Here is a 26,243-nt window from a genome sequence, read left to right on the forward strand (position 1 = left end):
TTTCTTTTTTAAACACGCCCGATTGTAAAACAAACAAACAAAACAAAAACAAAAGAAAAAAAAAATACAAACCCTGCACTGTTATAATACTAATGATTTTATTAGCATACCAAAATATATCAATTTGTTACTTACCATTGCAGTACTTTGAAAACATGATGAAATGATGAAAAATCATACTGATACTTTATTTTATTATTATTATTATTATTATTTTTTACATCAAATATGTAATGGAATAAAATTAAATATATAGCAATAAAAAAGTGAATATATATATATATATATATATATATATATATAAATGTATCATTTAACAACAATGAATGATCAGAAGTTTTTATTTTATTTTATTTTGTCAATGGTCAATTTAAATAGCTTAACTACCTTTACCACAAAAGGCCAAATGAACCGTTTGACAAAACATGTTTTTACAAAGAATTATTTGACTTTTAATAGATTGTTATTCAGTCAAATACTCTTGTCATATATTTAATCATTTATTGCAATACATGGAAATACAGTTATGCTTGGCTTCAATGGCTCCACTCCAAACCAAAACAGGGAGCACAATGCAGACAACTCCCGTAGGTGTACAAGACCTACCCTTTGAGCCATGTTAGGACTCTGAAGTAGTAAGGTGGAGTGGAGGCTGGGGTGGAGGATGCAAAGCTTTGCCAGCAGCAGCGGCAGTGGCGTGTGGCAGCCTTGGTGTAGAAGGGATCAGTAAGTAGGAGGCCATATTTAAATGGACCACCTTGTTGTGAGAATGGGCTGTGACTGGTGACTGATTAGAGGCAATGATCCAATCAGCTGGCTGTCAGCTGATTACAGCTGCGGTGTATGGCTTCCGTGTCCTGCATGACCTGAGCGTCATTTTTTTTGTATATAGTTACATAAATCTGTTAAGTAAGACCTCTGAAATATGACATTTTGAAAATATCTCTACCTTTGAAAATCCCTGTCTGGAGTGACCTTTTTTGTGACTAACTTCCTGTTGGAGGCAAACTGAAAAGGCATTCTATTTAAATGACCGGTAATCTGGTCATTTAATAGCCTAAGGCAGTTACTGTGCATTTTATATTGTATTCGGTACAGTGCAGTGTGTCCTTACTGTTTTTATTATGTAAGGCACCTGCAGCGGTAACCTGGTCACTTCACAAGGTAGCTACTGTGTTTTTTATATTGTATTGTACTATGCAATGTGTACACACTGCTTCTATTATGTAAGGCACATGGATTTACTGTTGTCTGCATTGCACTTTGAATTTTATTTCTATTTATTGCATCTACTTGTTATGTGTAGGACTACAGATGGAGATTAGCGTTTCGCTAAATCTGGTGCAATTATGTTTTCATTTCTTGTAAATGATTAATGTCATTGCACACTGTCCTTTTAAAAATAATCAAATAAACTAAACTAAACTAAACTAAACTAAAGACACAGCGACCTCTAGTGGATTTCTTTAAGCATAACACACCTAAACCAAATGGTAGAGATAGCTCAATCAGGTTGGGTTAAGTGATGTAAGTTATGATATTTTTTAGACCAAATGATTATTAGTTTAATCAAGAAAATGACTGGCAGAAAAATTGATCACGAGACTAACAGTTAATTGCAGCTCTAAAATCAGTAATCTTGCAAAATAATTGGTTCTATCATCCCAATCATCTGTTTTTTGATGTCTTCACATTATTAAGTCTGGTTATCTTGATTTTCAAGCAGCGTTACTAAATCATATTACTGAGGAATGTGCTGCCATCCAGGCTGAATAATCTTCAATGCAAAGAGGGCAACTGCTTTGAGGCCCCAGCGCTCAGGGCTCCCAAAAGCCCAGATTCAATTTGCATTAATTCATTATACATAATTTCATTAATTATATAGTTGTCAATTAAAGCTAACACGGGTGTTGCATTTTTACGTTATCTTGTGGCCCTGTCTTGTCCAAATATTCCTTAACTAGTATCAATTCGGCTTTGTGGAGGTGACAGGTTTCAAACAGAGCACAGACAGAAGGAGGTGGGAGGTCATCAGCGTCCCCTAACAGTTTAGTCCAGCCATGGTTCTTGTTTTGTCCTTTCTTCTACAGCTGTGGGACTTTAAGCACCCCTCTGGATCCACCTCGCATTCACTTTTTACAGGCTAAATTACTGCATAAAGTCAGTCCTTGTCTGCTTTAAGAGTATTTGGTAAATTCATTCAAACCTTTATTAAAGACCCAGGAAATCACTTGAGGGAGACCCTCATTTTCAGTGATGCCGAACATAAACAAAGACATTGAAAACAATCGATAAGCAAACAAAGAACCATCATGCCTATCACTTAAAACAGAAATGAAATTATACAAAACAACAAATAACAGTAGCAATGAATAACTGCAAAAGGTAGACGCGCTTAGGTATAGATATATACTTAAAAGCATTTACACTCAATTAAAACAAGATCAGAAATAAGGCATTTAAACAGCCATAAAGGTGGTAGTGTCCATGTTTACGGTCTTTTGCAGAATACTGCACGTATAAGGAACACTGTAAGAGAACAACATCTTTTCTAGTTCAGTTCTGAGTAAGGGAATGTAAAGCAACAACCTATTCTGTGAGTGAGTACCAAGATAATGTGAGGTCAGAGTTAAAGGGATGGGATATAGCCTTGAAGCATCTGCATCGAAGCTTTATAAATGAACAATACCAATGTTGTTCCCGCGTCACATCCAAATGTGACCAGCTATTCTTTCGGTAAAGGTGGCAGAGATGGGTGCTGTCAGAATCACCTGTTATGAGCCTTAGGGCTGAGTGGTAGACAGCATGCAGTGATTTTAGTGTAGAGGCAGCAGCTTTTCTGTACATAACATCCCCATAACCCAAAACATACAAAAATACAGATTCTACAATTCTTTTTCTATGTACAAAAGGAAAGCAGTTCTTATTTCTGTACAGAAAGCCAAGTATTGTCCTCATGTGGCAGAAAGATTTTCAACATGGTGCTTAAAATTAGGTATACCATATATTATTTTATACATTTATATACAATATATAAACACTGTTCATCACCTATATTTAATAGGCTAATTGAATTCCAGCCACAAGAAGTTAGGGAAATAAATGGAATGGACACCTCAGAGTGAAAAATCTAAACACAAGGGGGCAGCATTGGAAAGGCTGCTCAAAGCATCTGTGGTGGACAACCCACCGGAGGGCACATGAAAAACAGAACACTTACTGAAATGTTTACGAACATGTGCGTGAAGATTACTTCAAGATATCCTCTCACTTTTATGGGGATGGAATGAGCTGCTTATAAGGTCTGGTGACATACTTCAAACACACCTCATGAAAGCCACCTTAGTTTCAAATTCCATCTTGTCTTTTTAACATGCAGATACAGAGTTGTTATGTAAAGCTTTCTCCCTCGGTGTCATTTCCTGCTCCATGAGTAACCCATCCAAACAGTGACATAAAAGCGAACACTTAACTGTGGCATGAGTCCCTGAATGAAGACTGAGGAGACATTTTAGTGGTAACATGTTAGATAAGAAGGCAGACTATGCTTTTAAATGTCATTTTAAAGGTATTAATTTACCCAGCAGATGTGCAGTAATACTTTTACATGAGTAAAAGTAGTGATACTTTGTAGAAATACTCAGTTACAAGCAAAGAGCCAGCACTGAAAAACTTACTGAAGTAAAAGTACAAAGGTATTAGCGAAAAATATACTCAACCTGCCAAACGTCAAAGGACTCATTTTGCAGAACAGCTCATTTCAGAGTAATATATATTGCATTATTGCATCATAATTATTGATGCATCACTTTAACTTTGCATATGACAAAGGCGAGGCCATTATTTTACTATGTACTGCTGGGCAGCTTGTCCATTTTTACAGAGGGATCACTAAAGTTATCTTTATCCATGATAATACATCATGTGCAAGGACCCTCCTGAAATTGAAGGAATTCTTCTTCTTTCCAGAAATAATTTATTATTTTATTTTTATTTTTTTTAAAGGGGCTTAAGATGCTCAAAAACTCACAAAACCCTGCACACATATGAGAGACATTCCAAGACGTACAAAAAAGCCTTTTGGAGCCACACCCTAATCCAACAGGAAGTCAACCATTTTGAATTCACTGTGTAATTTCTATGCTTTTTTTTTTTTTTTTTTTAGCCATTTTTTTTTAGCCATTTACAGGTGTCATACTTTAATGAACTGCTCCTGGTGATTTAGACTGTTTGACTTCAGATTTTGTCTGTATCATCTAAAGACCTTTGACATGAAAAGTTACTCAAAACTTTAGTTTTCATCGAGCAGTGCGACCGTGACTAGGCGTCAAATTTCCATATTCTGCCAACAAACAGGAAGTGGTTTGTAACTCCACTGAGCCTAATTCAGTGTGCCCCATACTGTGTCCTGTGTACTGTGCCCCTGAACACATCTACATGCCAAAGGTTTGTCATAGTTATAGCACCACCTACTGGAAACAGGAAATTACATGTTTTGTGCTCTCATTTAGTTCTCTTAACAGGCTGACCAGATCCACCTCAAATTTGCTTGGAAAAGTCTCAAGATCTAGATTGTGATTTTTCGTCAAACGGTGTTGCTGTCGTGTGGTGGCTAATTTGTACCCTGGAAATCCAGAGTTCTCGCAAGAGCACAATTTGAATTTGCTCAGCGAGTCACTCTGGCAATCAGTAATGATGCTCATTACCCATGCCCTTGGAGCCAAGCTGCACCAATCACATCGGTGTATCTGATATAGGCGGGCCAGAGGTGAACTAAACAGATGACGACAGCACTGCGACGACGAAGTCCGGAATCAGTCAGTAAACATTGCAAGATGGCTACGGATGAACACCAGTTGTTTGAAACGGCTTTGGCCGCTAAAGTGAACAAGTCAGACTTTTCTCTAAAAGAGGAACAGAAGACGGCGCTCGAATCTTTCCTTTGCAAGAAGGACTTTTTTACTGTTTTGCCGACCATATAGAGTCTACTCTACCATTTAGCTCCGCTGGTAGCGCTCTGGATACGTCACCCCGTGTATTATTCTGATTGGTTGTAGTGTTATCCAATTGTGTGCAGTGATATTTACAAATGCATGCTTGGTGCCGCCCCTCGAGTTGGGCTATTTGCATTACTCATAGCCAAACCCTAAATCTTTCCAGGCTAGCTATTTTGCACATTTTGCCATAAAGCAGGAAGTTGTTGTATACATTGTCCAATCTGCCCATGACTCATGCATGACATCTATGTACCAGAATTAAGTTATCGTCATTGCGCCACCAACTGGCAACAGGAAAGGACATGTTTCATACTTAACATACTCCTCCCAGATGGGTTACCTGATCCATCTCAGATTTGGTCAGCATAGTTGCAAGACCTTGATGATGCTTACTTGTAAAGATTGTGAGTTTACATTGAACAGTGTTGCCATGGCAACGCCTTATTCACTGTAACTTATTTGTTGTAACTTCCATGTACTTGTTCCAGTCTGCGCCAAGTTTCATTTATTATATAAGGCCATGTTTACACGAAAACGATCCACTGAAAACAGAATTGTTTGTCATTTTCGTTTTGAAAAAGTTCCATGTTTAGACGACAACGTTTTGATAACAGATCCGCAAAAATGACCAAAAACGCTGCAGTATACATGCCAGGCCAGTAGTTGGCAGTGTGACGCTTACGCTTCCTTCTACAGAGCGGCGATGTATAAACAAAAAAAAATTACAACCGCACGAACGTTTGTCTGGACGGACGATGATATGGAGTTGTTACAGTAAATCTACACTATGATGGGGAAGCACTGATAAATTCAATAGGGTGAGCAGCACAAGCAGAGCTTGGGAGCCATTGTTGTTGTGATGGTCGACTTTCTCGCGCATGCCTAGTGACTGGAACCGTAATGCACATGTACTCAAAGTCTCCGTTTTCAGAGGAACTGCATATTGCAAGTTTACAAGTCTCCGTTTTCAGAGGAACTGCATATTGCAAGTTTACATGACAATGGAGACGGTGCCGTTTCAAAAAAATTTCACTCTGGAACCCGTTTTCAAAACGTTGCGTTTTCAGGCACCCAAAACGCAGCTGTCGTGTAAATGATTGGCCAAAACGCAACTAAAGTTTACCGTTTTCAGTTGAAATCGTATAAACGGGACCTAAGGCTCCAGACCTGAAGACATCAACATGCCAATTAAGTGTCATGGTGATTGCGCCACCTACTGGCAACAGGAAGTAAGCACTGACTGACGGTTATCTTTAGATTTATATTAAATTTATACATGGTGTGGTGACATTATGTATAATTACTGTGTTCTCCATCACCACAAAGTGGACATAAGTGGTATAGAGGTTGACACACCTTCTCTCCAAGCCTCCACCCCTCTTTATACCTATTTCCCTCCTTCACTTGTATATAATGGATTTCCTATCACTTTACAGTATGTCCCTCCACGAACCCTGAGATCCTCCGCAGCTGCCCTTTCACTACAAAACCTTTGGGGAAGCTTCTTTTAGCTACTACACCCCAAAAACATGGAACACCCTGCCTTTAAATATTTGACTTGCTGGCTCAGTGGACAGTTTTCAAAACACATCTTTTTAACATAGACTAGAACTAGCAGCTATCTGTCTTAATATTCTTAATATGTTTGTATATAGGTTTTTTTATTACTTAATTAATTATTGGTTGATAAATTTATTTCTTCTTCTCTTTTCTTCTTGAATTAGTGTAATATCATTGCATGGTTTTATTTGTTTGCTGTTTGTCTCTGCCATCTGAATTGTAAAGCACTTTGCGCTGCATTTTGTGCATGAAAGGTGCCATATAAATAAAGTTCATTCATTCATTCATTCATTCATTCATTCAATTGACACTTATTTGCTTTTCCTCTGATGTAAGCCCCCTTTCATACCTGTGATACTGCTGTGGGAAAGCAACAAGTCATATTTGCGTATAAGCATAAAAATAGATTATTGTATGTCAGGTATGAAGTAGTGGTGGTCAGTATAATCTCCTTTCAGTTTACATAAGGATGAAACGTCATCATCATGTAGATATACATGTATATCCATAAGCTGTAAGGACTCCTTGTTTTTTTTTTTTATCTCAACCTCAAACATATAAATGTTTTTTCAGGGTAAATATTGACAGTCACTTACAGAATATTTACCTTCATTAGTCAAATGAACACAGCTGGTTTTGCAGGCTGGATCTCAGATCTATAACAAACTCCTGCATGCAGTAATCCTGACAGGCCAAACTAACAAACATATGGCACTGGAAAGCACTTATAACAACATATTCTAGTGCTGTCACTTACTGTACATGTCTACAATTTATGGTACCATTACTCGACTTCATTATTAAAGTGGAAACTATAGCTTTTTTGTACCAAAAGTAAAAGTAGGCTACTCATTATGCAGAACAGCCCATTTCAGAATAATGTGTTTGTATATTATTAGATTAGAATTATTGATGCATTAAGGTAAGAATCACTTTATTTTTGCAGCTGGTGAGGCCAGTTGTTTACTATAAACTGCTTGGTAGCTTGTCAGTTTCACCAAGGAGTCAAAAAAGTTTTATCTTTATCCATAATAAGACATCATGATTATATTTGCAACAATAATCTGAATCTGCACAGTAACTGGTGTTGTGAGATAAATGCAGTGGAGTAGAAGTATAATGTGACAAAATAAATAAATAAATATATAAATTAAATTGTACTTAAGGACAGTAATTGAGTGAATGTATCTATTACATTCCTCCACCATACAACAGAGAGGGTCAGATGACTCAGTTTGCACAATATCTGTAATTTGTTAAGGAACACACACAAAACATTCAGTAAAAGGAGGCAACATTTATTTTTGCTTCTTTGTTAATCACTTCTGACATCTCTTCATCTGTGTGTGTTTATTAACCATGTTTTCCTTGTCAGAGCATATGATGATGAAACATATTTTATAGATGTGACTGTAGTGTTACATGGATTACTTTCGATTGTACATCTCGTTTAAGATCAAAGCGAGTCCTCCCACCAGAGTGACATACTCCTCGAAATCAACAGTACCATCACCGCTGGCATCCAGTCGGTTGAAGTATTCTTCTGCCTCAGGGCAGTTTGAGACCTGAATGGAGAAAAGCAGTAGAAATTGTAAATAGACAGTAAAACAAAACAAAAACACTTCTGTCCAAGAGGAATTCACAGCTTCCTGTTGCAATAATACGACTTTATTTTCTACTTACATTCAAACGAAGCTCTTTGCGGAGCATCTTAGAGAGTTCTCTCTTGGTCAAAGTCTGTGGGTTTCCACCTTTTCCAGCGTACTCGTCAAAGACATCCTTGAGCAAATATATCGACGCCAAGAGCTTTGGAACATCATCGTACCCTGACATGTTGGCTGGAACGAGAAAGTGGTGTTGACTATCCAGTTCAGTGTTTCTTTCTTGTTTTTGATTATGTGTTCATGCATTCTTTCATTTTACATGACTTTGGTAATGCAGTAATTTGGTAATGCCTCAGCACTGTTGCTCACTCATGCATCTCATGCCACATACTGCATATCAGGAAAAACTAACTTAGATAAATTAAAAGCAAAATGTTTAGTACATTATTTCAAAACGGATTTTAAAACATATGTCCACTTACCAAAGTTGTTTGAAAGCTTGTGGAGGTCGAGATGAGAGATGGTGGAAGAAAGAGATCTGAGCAGAGAACACAGACGCAAACCTGTATATATAGAGTTTGACACACCTTTTCTCCATGTCCCCACCCCGCTTTATACCTATCCCCCTCCTTTTTTCTTTCTATTATTCCTCCCATTTATGTACAAAATGTAAACACTAGAATTGACACTTATTTGCTTTTCCTCTGATGTAAGCCACCTGTGATACTGCTGGGGGAGAGCAACAAGTCATATTTGCCTATAAGCATAAAAATAGACTATAGTATGTCAGGTATGAAGTAGTGGTGGGCAGTATAATCTTTCAGTTTGCATGAGGATGAAACGTCACCATCATGTATATCCATAAGCTGTAAGGACATCTTTTTTTTTAAATTTTTTTTTTTTTTTACTCAACCTCAGACAAATATCAGTATTTATTTTAAGGGTAAATATTGACAGTCACTTACAGAATATTTACCTTCATTAGTCAAATGAACGCAGCTGGTTCTGCAGGCTGGATCTCAGATCTATAACAACAGGCCAAACCGACAACCATATGGTCACAAGAGCTGGAAAGCACTTATAACAACATATTCTAGTGCTTTCACTTACTATACATGACTTCAATTAAGGGAACCATTACTTGACTTTATTATTTAAGTGGAAGCTATAGCTTTATTTGTACCAAAAGTAAAAGTAGGCTTCTCATTATGCAGAACAGCCAATTTCAGAATAATATGTTTGTATATTATTAGATTAGAATTATTGACTGCTTGGTGCTCTGTCAACAATCTGGCAGGGAGGAACCTGCCCCTCTTTACATCAAAGGGGACATCGTGGAGAGGGTCAGTGACTTTAAATTCCCAGGCACATACATCTCTCAGGACCTCACATGGACTGTCAACACCACTGCCCTCGTGAAAAAAGCACAGCAGCGACTGTACTTTTTGAGGTCACCAAGGAAAGTCAACCTGTCCCAGGAACTGCTGCTGTCCTTCCACAAATGTTCTGTGGAGAGCATCATCCCCCACGACATCTTGGTGTGGTTTACAGTAAAAGCTGCACTGTGGCTGACAAAAAAAGCTCTGGATAGAGTTAGGAAGTCAGCACAGGACATCATAAGGTCACAGCTTCCCTATCTGTCTGACATATACATGCCAGATGCCTGCGCCGTGCAGAAAACATAATCCAGGACTGTTCTCACCCAGGAAACTGTCTGTTTGCAATGCTGCCTTCTGGGAGGCGCTACAGGTCCATTCGGGCCCGCACCTCTAGACTCACAAATAGTTTTTATCCGAGTGCCATAAAAGAACTGAACTCATAATCTTGTGGGGGGGTGCAGATGGGCGTGTGTGCAGAACATTGTTTTTGTTTTTACAGCTTTTATTTATTACTGCTGCTTATTTGTTTATGTAACTCTTGCTGTTATGTCAAGTTGCGTGTTGTGTGTTGTCTTTTTGTCTTTTTTTTTTTTTACCACAAGGGAGTTGCACTTGACTTTCATTGTACAGCTGCCAATGACAATAAAGGCATTTGATTTGATTTGATTTGATGCATTAATGTAAACATCACTTTAATTCTGCACCTGGTAAAGGTGAGGCTAGTTGTTTACTATAAACTGTTTGGTAGCTTGTCAATTTCAGCGAGAAATCAAAAAGTTTTATCTTTATCCATAATAATACATGATGATTTATTTGTTGATTATATTTGCAACAATAATCTGAATCTGCAAATTAACCAGTGTTGTTGTGAGATAAATGCAGTGGAGTAGAAGTATAATGTAACAAAATAAATAAATAAATAAATAAATATATAAATAAAATTGTACTTAAGGACAGTAATTGAGTGAATGTATCTATTACATTCCTCCACCGTGCAACAGAGAGGGTCAGATGACTCAGTTTGCACAATATCTGTAATTTGTTAAGGAACACACACAAAACATTCAGTAAAAGGAGGCAACATTTATTTTTGCTTCTTTGTTAATCACCTCTGACATTCAGAATCAGCAAAACACACTCAGAGACATCACATTTCAAGTCCTGCAAGACTACATAATAACCCATCTATGATTCATCTGTGTGTTTATTAACCATGTTTTCCTTGTCAGAGCATATGATGATGGAATATATTTTATACATGTGACTGTACATGGATTACTGTTGATTGTACATGGCGCTTAGGATCAAAGCGAGTCCTCCCACCAGAGTGAGATACTCCTCGAAATCAACAGTACCATCCCCGTTGGCATCCAGTCGGTTGAAGTATTCTTCTGCCTCAGGGCAGTCTGAGACCTGAATGGAGAAAAGCAGTAGAACTTATAAATAGACAGTGAAACAAAACAAAAACACTTCTGTCCAAGAGGAATTCACAGCTTCCTGTTGCAATTATACAACTTTATTTTCTACTTACATTCAAACGAAGCTCTTTGCGGAGCATCTCAGAGAGGTCTTTCTTGGTCAAAGTCTGTGAGTCTCCACCTTGTCCAGCGTACTGGTCAAAGACATCCTTGAGCAAATATATTGACGCCAAGAGCTTTGGAGCATCATCGTACCCTGACATGTTGGCTGGAACGAGAAAGTGGTGTTGATTATCCAGTTCAGTGTTTATTCTTATATTTTTTGGTTATTTGTTCATGCATTCTTTCATTTTACATGACTTTGGTAATGCAGTAATTTGGTAATGCCTCAGCACTGTCGCTCACTCATGCATCTCATGCCACATACTGCATATCAGGAAAAACCTCTGTAGATAAATTAAAAGCAAAATGTTTAGTACATTATTTCAAAAAGGATTTCAGAAAATATTTTCACTTACCAAAGTTGTTTGAAAGCTTGTGGAGGTCGAGATGAGAGATGGTGGAAGAAAGAGATCTGAGCAGAGAACAGACGCAAACCTGTATATATAGAGTTTGACACACCTTTTCTCCATGCCCCCACCCCGCTTTATACCTATCCCCCTCCTTTTTTCTTTCTATTGTTCCTCCCAAAAACGTACAAAATGTAAACACTAGAATTGACACTTATTTGCTTTTCCTCTGATGTAAGCCACCTGTCATACCTGTGATACTGCTGGGGGAAAGCAACAAGTCATATTTGCCTATAAGCATAAAAATAGACGATTGTCTGTCAGGTATGAAGTAGTGGTGGTCAGTATAATCTTTCAGTTTGCATGAGGATGAAGCATCATCATCGTCATGTATATCCATAAGCTGTAAGGACATCTTTTGTCTTTTAACTCAAACCTCAAACAAATGCCAGTTTATTTTTTTTTTCTCAGGGTAAATATTGACAGTTATAGAATATTTACCTTCATTAGTCAAATGAACGCAGCTGGTTCTGCAGGCTGGATCTCAGATCTATAACAACAGGCCAAACCGACAACCATATGGTCACAAGAGCTGGAAAGCACTTATAGCAACATATTCTAGTGCTTTCACTTACTGTACATGACTTCAATTAAGGGAACCGTTACTAACTTGACTTTATTATTTAAGTGGAAGCTATAGCTTTATTTGGATAACTCAATTTTTTTCACTCAGTACAAATTAAATGAGGCAAGAAAATTTTCAGGCAATGTGGCCAAGTAACTTATTTTAAATCACAGTGAGAGCTGTTACAAAAGTGACATACTCCACAAAATTAACAACACCATCACTATCGCTATCCAGCATGCTGAAGAATTTGTCCATGTCACCTTGGCTCGTGGGTTGAGCAAAGAAAAACAGTAGGCGTTGTGAATAGGTTGAGAAACATGCAAATTTGCCCAAGAGGCATTTACAGCTCTGTTGCTATAGTGCTACATCTTCTCTATTTACTCCTGCCCCAGGAAGCTCACTGTGGAGCAGATCAGCAAGTTCTCTCTTGGTCATAGTCTCTGTGTCTCCTTCTTTTTTCAATGTAACTGTCAAAAGTAGTCCCAGGGCCGGAGTGGGACTCATTTTCAGCCCTGGAGTTTCATGCTTCAGACCGGCCCATAGGGAATTGTCCTGGTCCTCCTGATTAGCCACTCCGGGCCTGGGTAGTCCTGAGGAGTGCCATCGCCTGTGTGAGCTCTGACATGTTGGCTGGAAAGAAAATAAAATGTGTTGACTGGAATTCCAGTGTTTATTTATTTATTCAGCTTACATTGCTGTGGTAATGCAGTACCGTGGTAATGCTTCATGCTGCACTTAAACACAGGTTGGCATGGATGAATTGCTGAACGGGCCAACTGGGCAAGGGTCGAAAGTGTCAATGCGGCTCCTGGCCTTCACTTGAAAAAGTCACTCAAATGAACACATACTGATCAGGAAGAGACTCAAAATGACCACAAAGAAACACAAAACAACTACAAAAAGACACAAAACAACCACAAAGAGACACAATACTATCACAAAGCCTCACAAAACGACCAAAAAAAGACACAAAATGACCTCAAAGACACCAAAATGACAAGCAGACATAAAAGAGACATAAAATAACCACAAAATCCATGTGTGTTGCCCCTGTTTAGGAGAAGTAGTGGGGTCCTTTGCATGTCAGGGGCCCATTGTCTCATTACTGTTTTTGTCTCAGCAACTTTTAATTGTCTTATGATTTTTTTTTCCTAGGAGAAGTGTTTGTAGCCTTAATTTACTGGATTGTCACTAATGTCACATTAGTGAGCATGCTTATTCATGCATCCCATGCCACATGCCGCTACATATCAGGTATCAACTATTCAGATAATTAAATTTAAAATAGTTAATGCTGCAAAATTGTATGAAAATGTCGAGAGCTGGAGAGGTAGAGAGGTTGAGATGGTGGCAAAGAGGGATTTGTGAGCAGAGAGCACAGACAAACCTTTTTAAATAGTCTATAGGTTGACACACCCTTTCTCCAAGCCCTCCCCCTCTTCGTTTGTCAAAACAGCAATGCTGGAATTCACTCTTTCCTCTTTTTCCTCTGATATAAGCCCCCTTTTCATACTACTTGAACCAGTTTGGGCAGCTCACGAGTCATAAAATGATTCTCATGCAAATAAATATGTGATATGAAATGATAGATAATCTGCTTTTACTTCCATCAGTACTATTTTTTAATGTTCTTATTTCAGAGCAAATACTGACTTTAAGTTTCAAAATCACTTCCTTCATCAGTCAAATTAGCACAGATGGTTTTGGCAACACATTCTCACGCCGACCTCGTCACATATTGACATTTGGTCATGTTAAAGGTACCCTGGGTGCGTTGGTTGTTGATGTTCTGGGACACCGTGTCAAGTTCTGCCTGTTACATGCATTGTCTTCTTTCAAAATACACTTCTGTTTTCACAGGACATTTAACATTTACATACAGTCTCTTTAAAAAAATAAACGCACTACATCAGTACAAGACTGTGAATTGACATATTTTTTCCTTCAACAGCAAACACACATGGTTGGGTTTAGGCAACAAATGCATGTGGTTAGGAAGTTTTCAAAATCCGACGCAGGCAGTGACTTGCAACGTCAGAAACCAACGAAAAAAGGTGTCCTTTAAAGTTGGCATGATAAGCGGACGGTTGCCGTTACAGTTTAACGGCACCCGGTGGCATCAAGGGGAAACGTGGTGGGACAAGGACAAGCTGGGGCAGGTAGGAGGGGTTTGGTGGATGGGTCCAACACGAGAGAGTGGTGTCAGTGTCCTGTAAAATTCTAAAGCCAAACCCTGTTCTTTTTTCCTAAACCCAACAATGTGTCTGTTGTTGAAGTAAAAAACACGTCAATTCACAGTGTTGTACCGACGTAGTGCGTTTATTTTGAAAGACACTGTATGTAAATGTTAGATTTCCTGTGAAAACGCAAGAAGACAATGCATGTAACAGGCAGAACTTGACACAGAACGTCAACAACCAATGCACCAGGGTACCTTGCACGTCATATGTGGACGTGGAAAGTCAATAAACCTTTTATGTAGCTGAACTACTTCACCCGTACTCTTCAGCTCCCTCGCTCGCAGCTCACTTAGTTTGTTGTCTGTCCCTCGCACTCACGTGGTGATTGAACTTTTGTGGCCGTAGCACCTAAGTTTTGGAATGCTCTGGCCGTTCCCTTACGATCAAACTACCTCAAAGGCCAAACTTTCTCAAAAACTCCTAAACGTCTACAGAAGCACCATTGAGTCCATCCTGACCAGCAGCACCACCACAGTGACGTACGCCAGCTATACAGTCGCAGAACGTCACAGCCCCCAGCGTGTGGTAAAGGCGACACAGCACATCATCAGGTTGAAGCTCCCTGGACTGGACATTATTCACACCAACAAACTCAAAAAGAAAACTCACAGTATCCTCAAAGACATTACACACCCCGGCCACTCCATTTTTGAACGGTTACCATCTGGCAGAAGGTTCAGGACAATCAAATCAAAAATCAACAGACTGTAAAACAGCTTCTATCCCAGAGCTGTGGCCTCTATTGTTCCATTGTAATACACAGGGTTAAATATGCACTGACACTTTTGCTGCTGCTGCTCTTAACTTCTCGTGCGTGTGTGTGTGTGTGTGTGTGTGTGTGTGTGTGTGTGCATTTCTAATTGCTCTTATCCCAAGATAGTCAGATGGAATTTCATTGTACATTTTGTGTAATGATAATAAAGATTCATTCATTCATTCATTCATTCATCTGCTGACTCTGTGGTTTCTTTTAAAAGCCATCTAAAGACACGCCTGTTTAGACAAGCATTTGGGTAACCTGAACGCACCAGAGCTGTACTTTTTATTTTGTGTATTGTTATTGTGTAGTTTGAATTCTTCTTTTTTCATGTGTGTGTGTACAAGTAGTTTTGCCAGTTGTGCACTTTTCTCCACGTGACTCATGTGACCCTGACTCATTTGTCAGAATAACCTGTGACTCATTTGTCTCTATAATTTCTTTCTTGTTGTACATTGCCCTTGTGAAGCAAGTTGTGACCTATGTCTGCGAAAATTTCTAAATTTTATTGTCTCTATCATCCCCAGCTTCCTTCTGGCACATGTGCTTGGTTTCGCCTTGTCCTCAGTGCAAAGTAATCAACAAGAACTCAAAGGAAGAAATACAGTTCAGTGATGTGGATTTCCCCCCCAACCTACAGTATTTAGTATTGGTGAAAGTAAAGTATGTGAGCACAAACTGCCAACCGTGACTTTTCCCATGTTTCATGATGTTAATCTGTTTGTCACACTTTTAAAGTTCTACCCTAAAAGTCCTGCATTCAAAGTCTTATTCAAGGAAACATACAAAGTTAATAGCAACAATATATACTTACAGTACCCACAGTAAAAGTACTTATTATGTACAACAGCCCATTTCAGAATAATATATGTGATTACTGAATCGTAATTATTGATGCTTTAATGTAATCATCACTTTAATTTTGCAGCTAATAAAGGTGAAACCAACTGTTTACTACTTGGTAGCTTGTCAACTTGTGTTGTAAAATAAATAAGTGGAATAAAGAGTGCAATCACAAGACATTCAAAAAAAATGTGACGTTTATTTTTGTTTCTTTGTTAATGACATTATGACATTCAGAATCAGTGAAACACATCCAGTCAGCACCCATCTATGATTCATGTTTAACTAAATTTTCCTTATCAGAACATTTAAAAATGTGAATTTCATAGATGTCTCTGAAATTTTGGGGCAAGTTGGATCAAGAAAGTTCTGAGGCAATGTGACCGAATCATTTATTTTTAACGGCATACAGTAGCGAGAGCTGCAACAAAAGTGACATACTCCTGAAAAGTAACAACACCATCACGATCGTGATCCAGCGTGTTGAAGAATTCTTCCACCTCAGTGCTTTTCATGTTCTGAATAAGAAAAAAAAAACACAGTTAGAGATGTAGTTAGACTGTAAAACAAACAAACAAAAAAATGTCCAAGATGCATTCATAGCTTTCTGTTGTAATACTGCTACACCTTTTCCACTTACCTTTGCCCCGGCAAACTCATTGCGGAGCAGGTTAGAGAGTTCTGCCTTACTCAAAGAATTTTTGTCGCCGTCTTGTCCAGCATACTTGTCAAAGACGTTCTGGAGCTTCATCATTGCTTCACTGAGCTCTGACATGTTGGCTGGAATGAGAAAATATTGGTGACTCCTTAGTCGGGTGTTTATTGATATAACCGTTTATGTATTTGTTCAGTCAGTCATTCATTTTAGGTGGCTTTGGCAATGCTGCACTTTGGTAATGCGAGAAGCTACACACACGGGCTGGACTCCACTGCTTTGGATCATCCAGTAAAAACACTGGGAGGAGTTAAATGAGCAGCTTGCTATGGTCTGGAAAGTTACTGCCCAACACACATCTTCATCTGACTCATGAAAAGAAGTGATTCTTAAAAAAAAGAAAGAAATTCACATTTTCATTCTCTCTAAGTCTTGCTGTAGTGCTTGCTCATAATCTCATCTGTCCCCAAGAGTTACTACATTTCTAGTGCCCACTGGTTATAAAAAAGAGACATGAGTAAGTACGGGTGTGGCACAGTCTGCTTGCCAACTCCCTTCCCTGGTTGTTTCCTCTGAATGCCGCTACACACAGTACATACATACACTGTCCTAACTCACTGATTTTTAGTTCCTCTTGGTTTTCTCAGCCTGCTGCATGCCTGCAGATCTTTTAAAACAGCTTTTCATTGTCCTTTCCTAATCCTATTCAGATGCAGCACTCCACACATTACACAAACAACACCCAGTAGCTCACTCATGCATCTCATGCCACATAATGCCACACATATGTCAGGAATCAACTATGTAGATAAATGACAAGCAAAGTGTTGAATGCTGTATTTCAGAAAGGATTTTTAAAACATATTAACACTTACCAAAGTTGTATGAAAACCTGTGTAGGTTGAGAGGTTGAGATGGTGGCAGAGAAGGATGTGACAAGAGATCACGGACACAAAGCTTTTTAAATAGAGGTTGACACACCCTCTGTCTAAGCCCCCACCCCTCTAACGTCTTTTTCCCCCCTCTTGATTTTCCTTCTTTTCTCCCAAAAACTTACATAATGTCTAAATCACAACGCTAGAATTGCTACTTTCTTGCTGTTCCTCCGATATAAGCCCTCTTTCATACCAGTAATACCAGTGTGGGAAGTCATATTTACATATAAGCATACAAATAGATGAATATATGTCATGTAGGAAGTGACAGTGGTCCGTATAATCGTCTTTTAGTCCTCATGATAAAGGAACATCAAATCATGTAGATGTACATGTATATTCATACCCTGTTTGAATATCTACCCCATACAAATATCAGTGTTCTTATTTCAGGGCAAATATTGACTCTCATAATCAGAATCATTCCCTTTATTCATCCTATTACAGTTTTTCTCCATTGGTTTGGCTCATTTCTTGAAACAGAATTCACATTCTCAAAATAACATGGACAAACCTCCAAACCACTTGGCAGTTGTTCACAACAGAATTGAATTTCTCATTCATTTCATCAAATTGCAAATGTCTTAGTACATGTCTCAATGTCTCAGTACATCTTTGCAAATGATTAAGTACAGGTAGCCTACAGTTAGCACAATTTCCAAGTGAATAGATCTTGTTGATCTAAACTGATTGTTGATTCTCAGTCTAATGGTTGTTCTCTCCAAAACATGTCAGCATCATTTCATTGTATAAGTTATCACATGCACAATAGTCTGTTCAATTGTCAAAATTAGTCAAGAACATAATACCATGAATACCATATATCAATCTCTTGGAACATTTGATAAATTGATTAACTGACAGTCAGGTGAAACTAGAACTTGACTAACGAAGGAGGGGCCACGGTGGATGTCCCAGGCCAGAGTGGGGGCAATATAACTATGTGTGCTGCCATTTCTGAGAATGGTGTGGCCACTCACATCCCCAGTCTTGGCCCATACAATACACAGAAGCTCCTCATCTTCTTGGACCGCCTTTATTCTGATTTGATCCCTGAAAATGAGAGAGGTCTCGTAGGGCCTCACCTACCAAACTATGTCATTGTGTGGGACAATGTGAATTTCCACCGTGGCCCGCTCATCAGGGCCTGGTTCACTACTCATCCAAGGATGGTCATGGTGTTCCTACCACCTTACTCTCCTTTCCTCAGTCCTATTGAGGAGTTTTTCTCCGCTTGGAGGTGGAGAGTGTATGAGCATCAGGCTCAAAATCAGAGGTCCCTGCTCCATGCAATGGATGCTGCGTGTGAAGATATTACAGGAGATCAGTGTAGGGGATGGTTGCAACATGCACGCCGTTTCTTCCCTCGTTGCATCGCAAGGGAGAATATACGCTGTGATGTGGACAAGAATCTGTGGCCAGACAGACAGCAGCGTGTGGATGGCCAGGAGGGTGAGGACGGTGGCCAGGAGAGGGAGGGTGAGGACAGCGACCAGTGAAGAAGTGTTAGTTGTGAAACTCCAGCTTTATTTACAGCACTGTAGGCTACATATAATTTTCCTTGTTTTTTTTTTATGTGTTTATATTACAGTATATTATGCTGTATACATTTTCTTTTTACTCTGATGTATGGAAGTTACCTTATGTGTGTGAATACAAATGGTTACAATTTCCTTGGCAGTATGAGTGCAATGTGGGATGTCAAACCTTGGAGGCTACTCTTACCGTAAAATCCTATTTTTTTTTTTTTTTCAGTTTTATACACAATTGTATTCTTTTAGCTAGACAAAAAAAACTAGCACAGTAACCACTGTCAATGAAGGACTGGGCTAAGACTGAGAGGTGGACATGAGGGATATTTCAATGGTCCTCTGCCATAGTGACAAAACATCTAAACATTTTGACTTGCAGTGCTTAGACAAAGGAAAAAATACCATATGCCAAAGGGACGATGCATTTTGGCGGCACTGACTATTTATATGAGAAAGGAATTTAGTTTTGACACATGAGTGAACTGTTTTGGGAGAGATATGAGCTTTTGCAGGTGAATCATGGTGTTGTGCTGAACCATCCAGGTTATTTTGGCAAAAGCACCAAGAGTGTTGAGAACGTCCGGTCTGTTTCAAGAAATGAGCCAAAGCAATTGAGAAAGGATCTTTGCATTTTGGTGGCACTGACTATTTATATGGGAAAGGAATTTAGTTTTGAAGCATGAGTGAACAGTTTTGGGAGAGATATGAGCCTTTGCAAGTGAGCTATGGTGTTGTGCTGAAATATAAGACTGTTTTGCCAAATGATCTTACAGTTTTGAGAATGTAATTTCTTTTTCAAGAAATGAGCCAAACCAATGGAGAAAAACTGTAACACAGCTGGTTTTAAAGGGTGTATCCCAGGTCTCATAACGTACTGCATGCAGTAACCTGGATAGGCCAAACTGACATTGTCATAAAAGCTGGAAAGCGTACAATAAAGCGATCCATTGTCCCGCTCATGGCTTTCTCGAAGGGTGACAAATTGGAAATGGGAAACATTGGAAACATACTGATACAGTCAGTAAGAAAATAATTCACCATGCGGAACACCATTTGAGAATCCCTGATTAAGAGTACTGTTAATTAACTGTATTACTTTGGTAGGAAATGGGGATTTTTACACCTGTGCTTTTATCACGGCTGTAGTTATTGGTTAACTTGGAGAGTGCTGGAAACACTGTGAGAGTCATGTTCTTTGACTTCTCCAGTGCCTTCAAGAGCATTCAACCCAACCTCCTGAGAGACAAGCTGCTGGACATGCGACTTCACCCGGACATCACTGCCTGGATTACCTCACGGGCCGGCCGCAGTACGTCAGGGTGGATGGCTGCGTATCTGAGGTGGTGTCAAGTAACTGTTCTGGCACCATTCTTCTTCACCCTCTACACCTCTGATTTCCGGTTCAATTCTGGTTCCTGCCACCTCCAAAAGTTTTCCGACGACTCCTCTATAGTCGGATGCATCAGCAATTATGATGAGGAGGAGTACAGAGGACTGATTGAGGGCTTTGTCGCGTGGAGCAACCGAAACCACCTTCAATTCAACATCAGCAAGACTAAGGAGGTGGTGGTGGACTATCGGATGAACCGGAGGCAACCTGCCCCAGTCACCATCCAGGGCAAGGAGGGGGAGGTGGTGGACTCGTACAAGTACCTTGGGGTCAAGGTATGCTGCTGGGCACCGTTAAACCACAATGGTGACCGGCTGCGTATCATGCCGACATTAAAGGATGGCTTTTTTCGTCAGTGACTGATGCCATAAATCACTGCCCAAGCGTCGGATTTCGATGACTTCAAAGGGAGACTGGGTCAGCAGCTCCAGTTTTCAGCAATGTTAAATCATTGTTTTTCTCAATAGAATCTGGCTTTGAGGAGAGGGATATAATATAATGTCTTCATTTTTTCATGACAGAAAGGTGAAGTCATGAAAAATATTGTGAATATAGCGCACTGATATTGATTCTTCCAGGAAACTGAGGGCATGCTAACTTACTTGCTTACTGTCTGTGGATAAGAACCCCATACAACTCCGCTACAAAAACATCTGAACTATCTCTTCATGGATCGCACGTATGCCATCAAAGTGACTGTCAGCAGGCTTATATGCTGTTGTACTGAATATCAGCACTGCTGTGATTATCTTCAGCCCTCAGCCTGTGGCCACGTGCCTACCACCGAATCACAGCTGTGCCGATACTTAAATGACATTGACTTTATAGATGTGACTGTAATGTTGGTGCAATTGGATCACTCAGGTTTTTTATGTAGAGCAAATAAAATAAATAAAGTTTTGAGGCAATGTGGCCAACTGTCTCCTTCTTTTCCAGCGTACTTGTCGAAGGAAGCCCTGAGGAGTGCCATTGCCCGTGTTGGGGAAAACAATAGTTTTGATGGTGTATTCCAGTGTTTATGTCTTTTTTGGTTGACATGGCTGTGGTAATGAAGCAGTCAGGAGACTTTCTTTATACTTCATTCATTTACAATTCTCTCTCTTTCTTACTCCCCCCACTACCTCCAATAAGCTGATTATGGGTGTTCACTCAGCCAATCATGTTGCTGCTGCAGCAGGCGGACTCGCTGTGCCCCCCTCCACCCCATTCACCTTCAGTCATTGCATACAGAACCCAGGACGAGCTTATCGACGGTCCACTTCTCTTGACATCCAGATCCTCAGCACCCTCTTCATCTCATCACCACCACTACATACACTTCCTCATTTATCCTATTAATAAATTGATTATTCAATGCAATGCATGAGGTATGTACTACATACCTAGGGGCCATTTTCTTAAACAATAGACATGGTCAAGTTTAGGTGGTACAACAGAGAAGCAGATAGGTAGTTGAGTGTGTCATGTTAGTCTCTTGCAGTTTCTTGAACAATTCAAGGCATCTCAAAGCCAACCTGCCCACTAACTTTGTTTTTGGTTTTTTGTTCTCAATGGCTTTGGCTTTGCACTGTCAGACACTAATTTTCAGTTCCTCTCAGTGAATGTGACTGGGGTTTGGCTTTTGAATCTTATGGGACACGAACACCGCTCTCTTGGGTCAAAGTCGGTGTTTATTGGACCCATCCACCTGCCCCGCTCAGACATTTGCTGCCTTAACTTTCATCCTTGTCCCGCTGCATTTCCCGCTGATGCTGCAAGGTGTGGCTATTTTTTTTTTTTACTTTACACTGCTGGGTACCTTGTGATTTTCATCAAGGGATCTATTAAGCTTTATCTTCATCCATAATAAAACATCATTTATTTGTTGATTATATTTGTATTAATAATATGAATCTGCAAAGTAACTTGAGTTGTAAGATAAATAAGTGGAATAAAAAGTATAATCACAAAACATTCAAAAACATGTGACATTTATTTTTGTTTCTTTATTAATGACTTCTGACATTCAGAATCAGTGAAACACACTCAGAGACAGCACATATCAAGTCCCACAAGACTATGTGAGAACTCATCTATGATTCATCTGTGTGTGTTTAACAAAGGAGAGGAGAGGAGAGAGAGAGAAGGAGAGAAGGAGAGAAGGAGAGAAGGTGCCTGGTGTATTATAGGAGGTCCACCAGCAGGCTAGGCCTATGTCAGCCTAACTACGGGCTGGTCCAAGCCTGAGCCAGCCCTAACTATAAGCTTTATCAAAGAGGAAAGTCTTAAGTCTAGTCTTAAATGTGGAGACGGTGTCTGCCTCCTGGACCGAAACAGGAAGATGATTCCACAGCAGAGGAGGCTGATAGCTGAAGGCTCTGGCTCCTGATCTACTTTTGGAGACTTTAGGGACCACGAGTAACCCTGCGTTCTCAGAGCGCAGTGTTTTAGTGGGATAATATGGCACTATGAGCTCTTTAAGATATGACAGAGCCTGACCATTTAGAGCTTTATAACTTAGGAGTAGGATTTTAAATTCAATTTGGATTTTACAGGGAGCCAGGGCAGAGAAGCTAAAACAGGAGAAATGTGATCTCGTTTCCAGAGAAGCTAAAACAGGAGAAATGTGATCTCGTTTCTTAGTTCCTGTTAGTACACATGCCGCTGCGTTCTGAATTAGCTGGAGAGTTTTTAAAGACTTATTAGAGCTACCTGATAATAGGGAGTTACAGTAATCCAGCCTAGAGGTAACAGAAGTGTGGACAAAAACAATAGGCTACACATTCTTATAATATTGGATGTAACAATATTTTTTTACTTACTTTTTTCTTTCTTTTTAAAAATATTTTTATCTATATGTTTTTTTAAACTTGGGCCATTCAATGTGCCCTTCAGTGACCTAGTGGTCTGTTTTACTGGACTGTGCATGTTTGGGATGAGTATGCTACAATGAATTGCCTCATGTGGGATCAATAAAGCTGTCTGAATCTAAATCTGAATCAATAAATAATATCTTAGGGTAGCCTACACCAAATTGTGAGAAAACAAGCGCAAATTTGCAATAGCTGCGACCAAATTTGCTTCTATCACGCCATTAATGGATGAATCATGGTTGTTCATTCTGGCATAGTTACTTGTGGTCTCTAATTGCAGCATGCAAATTTTGAGCATTTTTGGTCAAGGACTTTTTGAGTTATTCACAAAAAGAATTGATTTATTTGAGGGGTATATTTTGTGTTTTGTATCAAAATATATTTTGATGTATTTTTGCCCATCTCTGACTACCACAAATGCCCACTAGGTGCCGTAAGCCACTAAGATATTGTGGCCCACAGTATCAAAGGCTGCTGTTGGATCCAGCAGAACAAGAATCACATAGCAGCCAGAGTCATTTGCCAGGAGGATGTCATCAAAAAGTCTTAATAAAGCTGACTCTGTGCTATGCAGTGTTTAAAAACCAGACTGAAAGACCTCCAGGATATCATGCTCATCCATAAAGAACTTAAACTGAGCATGAACAGCTTTCTCCAGAATTTTTGAAATAAAAGGCAGCTTGGAGATGGGCCTGAAATTGGCCAGCACAGTGTGATCGAGGCCAGGTCTCTTTAGCAGGGGTTTCACTACTGCATGTTACAGAGACAGAGGGGTCAGAGGCAGGAGTTGAGATAAAAGCCCTTGTGCTGCACTCACCGGCACCGATCCAAGTCTCTGTCACACAGAGGAAATCCAGGCAGCATTATTAGTCTAAAACTTGAAAGCATTTGCTTACATTTACAAAAGAATTATCCTATGTTCCTGTAAACACATGTTGCTCTGGATATTTGTCATCCTCCTTTCTAGTGTTCAGTCTGAACATCTGACTTTCACATTGTTAGCTTTTACCTGTAAACTTTAGCCTAATAGCACATGAATCTAATTTACCAATATCAAGAGATTCCATAAGATTTCAACCCTGTTCTGTGGACGATAACTGAGGTGCAGACTGATAAAGGAGGAAATACAGTGAGTGCTGGATGGAGCAGTGAGTGACAACAACTCCGGCCACATGAAAGAGTACTGTTTGCCGTGGAAACACTAAGTGGGTCTAGGTACCATGTCTGAAGGGTTACTTTTGGTTCCAAAGGTATCATACCGAAAGTGTTTGGTGGAAACGAGGCAGTTAAAATGGTGAAATGTGAGTCTTTATGCCGTGAAACCTCCGGATACAGGCACTTAACACACCACTGTGGAAACCCACTATAACAGATGAAGTTAATAAGTAGTGTGCAGGGGACCCTAATTACTGGATGCAGAAGCAAAGCCGTTCCAAAAGTAATGTAAGCATCAATGGTAAACATGAATTAACCCTAACGCCTATTTTACTCCACAAAGGCATTTAATTAATCCAATAGACCAGAAGACACACTAGTAGTGAATGTGTGCATGAATGAACATGAAAGCATGTTTCAGTAAGTATGTTACTTGTTGTAGTCTCTGCCCAAAATCTATCTTTGGAGTATGGAATGACATTGCAGATTGTGGTTGCAAAAATGTTCTTATAGAACAGATAGCACTGGGTGTTCACGCCTCAGGCAGGGAGAAGGACACACCCTACCCAGATGGCTCCTTTGATATTTATTTTGATTCCCAGCTGCACGTTGTGTCTTGTAAAGTTATGTAATTAAAATCGTCTATGGTATCACTGTTACATCTGAATTTCTGAGGTGAACTCAACAGAAAAAAGTGGGGAAAAAAACGGGAAGAAAGAGTAGTGACTGAATTTCAGTACAGCACAAGTTACTTTTTATGAATCATGCTTTGATGTAGTTTGCTGCAGTATATGCATAGATGGATTACTAAATGGGCGAATCGTACACAGTCAGTGGTCTCCATTTACCTGTAAAATGACACTCAAATGAACAAATACTGACGAGGAAGAGACTCAAAATGACCACAAAGAGATGCAAAAGAACTGCAAAGAGACACAAAATAACTACGAAAACATGCAAAACAACTAAAAAGAGACACAAAACAGTCACAAGGAGATTCAAAATGACTACAAAGTGCCACAAAACAACCAAAAAAGACAAAATATTACCCCAGTAAGGCAAAAAAAACATACTCCAGAGACCCAAGTGACTACAAAAAGACGAAAAAAAACCTCAAAGAGACACAAAACAACAACAAGGAGACACTTTGTGGTCACAAACAAACACGAAACCACCACAGAGTGTGTGCCAAAAACTGCAGTTCTTTAAACGGCCACTTGAAGCCTGGCTCCAGAAGCTGGTCAATCCCTTAGACCACCATGTTGAAATGCCCAACTTTACAGCAGACATAATCAGGTTTACAGCCTGGTGCAAAAACAGTTTTGGTCTTAATAGCTTATTTCCCCTTCATCACAACTGTAGGGGATACATTTTTATATAACTCAGCCAAACATTTTACAAAGGCTTCAAGTTACGCATATTTAAGGGCGGGCTGCTTTGATTACAGGCTGTCTGCTGATGGTGTCCTCAGCTTCTCAGTCAGATCCACCCCTCGCTCCTCCACAGCGCCAGCCTCTCATCTACATATGGTCACATCTGGCTCCACAAAGGCCAAGATGGCAACGGCTGAAATGCCGAACTCAAGGTTTCAAAATGGAAGTCCACATCAACAGGTGGCATTACTGTAGCTATTTCCACTGTTCTGACAGTCTGTTGCTGGGGCCTTTTGCATACCTGTGTCCAGGTGCCCATTGTCTCGTAGTCAGGCTCAAGTATATGGAGTTAAACTGTACCTGCACATGTAAAAGGAGGGGTAGTGTTTAATAGTACACTGCAAACAGTCTAATTA

At 39.6% G+C, this 26,243-nt stretch overlaps 1 long non-coding RNA gene across 1 annotated transcript; it reads right to left on the reverse strand.

Moving 5' to 3' along the window:
* Nucleotides 1–7,834: 7,834 nt before the first annotated feature.
* Nucleotides 7,835–11,540, reverse strand: LOC126391842 (uncharacterized). The gene is made up of 5 exons (XR_007570124.1): nt 11,477–11,540; nt 11,072–11,226; nt 8,644–10,953; nt 8,241–8,395; nt 7,835–8,122 (listed from the first exon to the last, which is right to left on the reverse strand). It is a non-coding gene; the product is annotated as an uncharacterized LOC126391842 (long non-coding RNA).
* Nucleotides 11,541–26,243: the final 14,703 nt, after the last annotated feature.

This window comes from Epinephelus moara, chromosome 6 (genome assembly GCF_006386435.1).
Source record: "Epinephelus moara isolate mb chromosome 6, YSFRI_EMoa_1.0, whole genome shotgun sequence".
NCBI lineage: Eukaryota > Metazoa > Chordata > Actinopteri > Perciformes > Serranidae > Epinephelus > Epinephelus moara.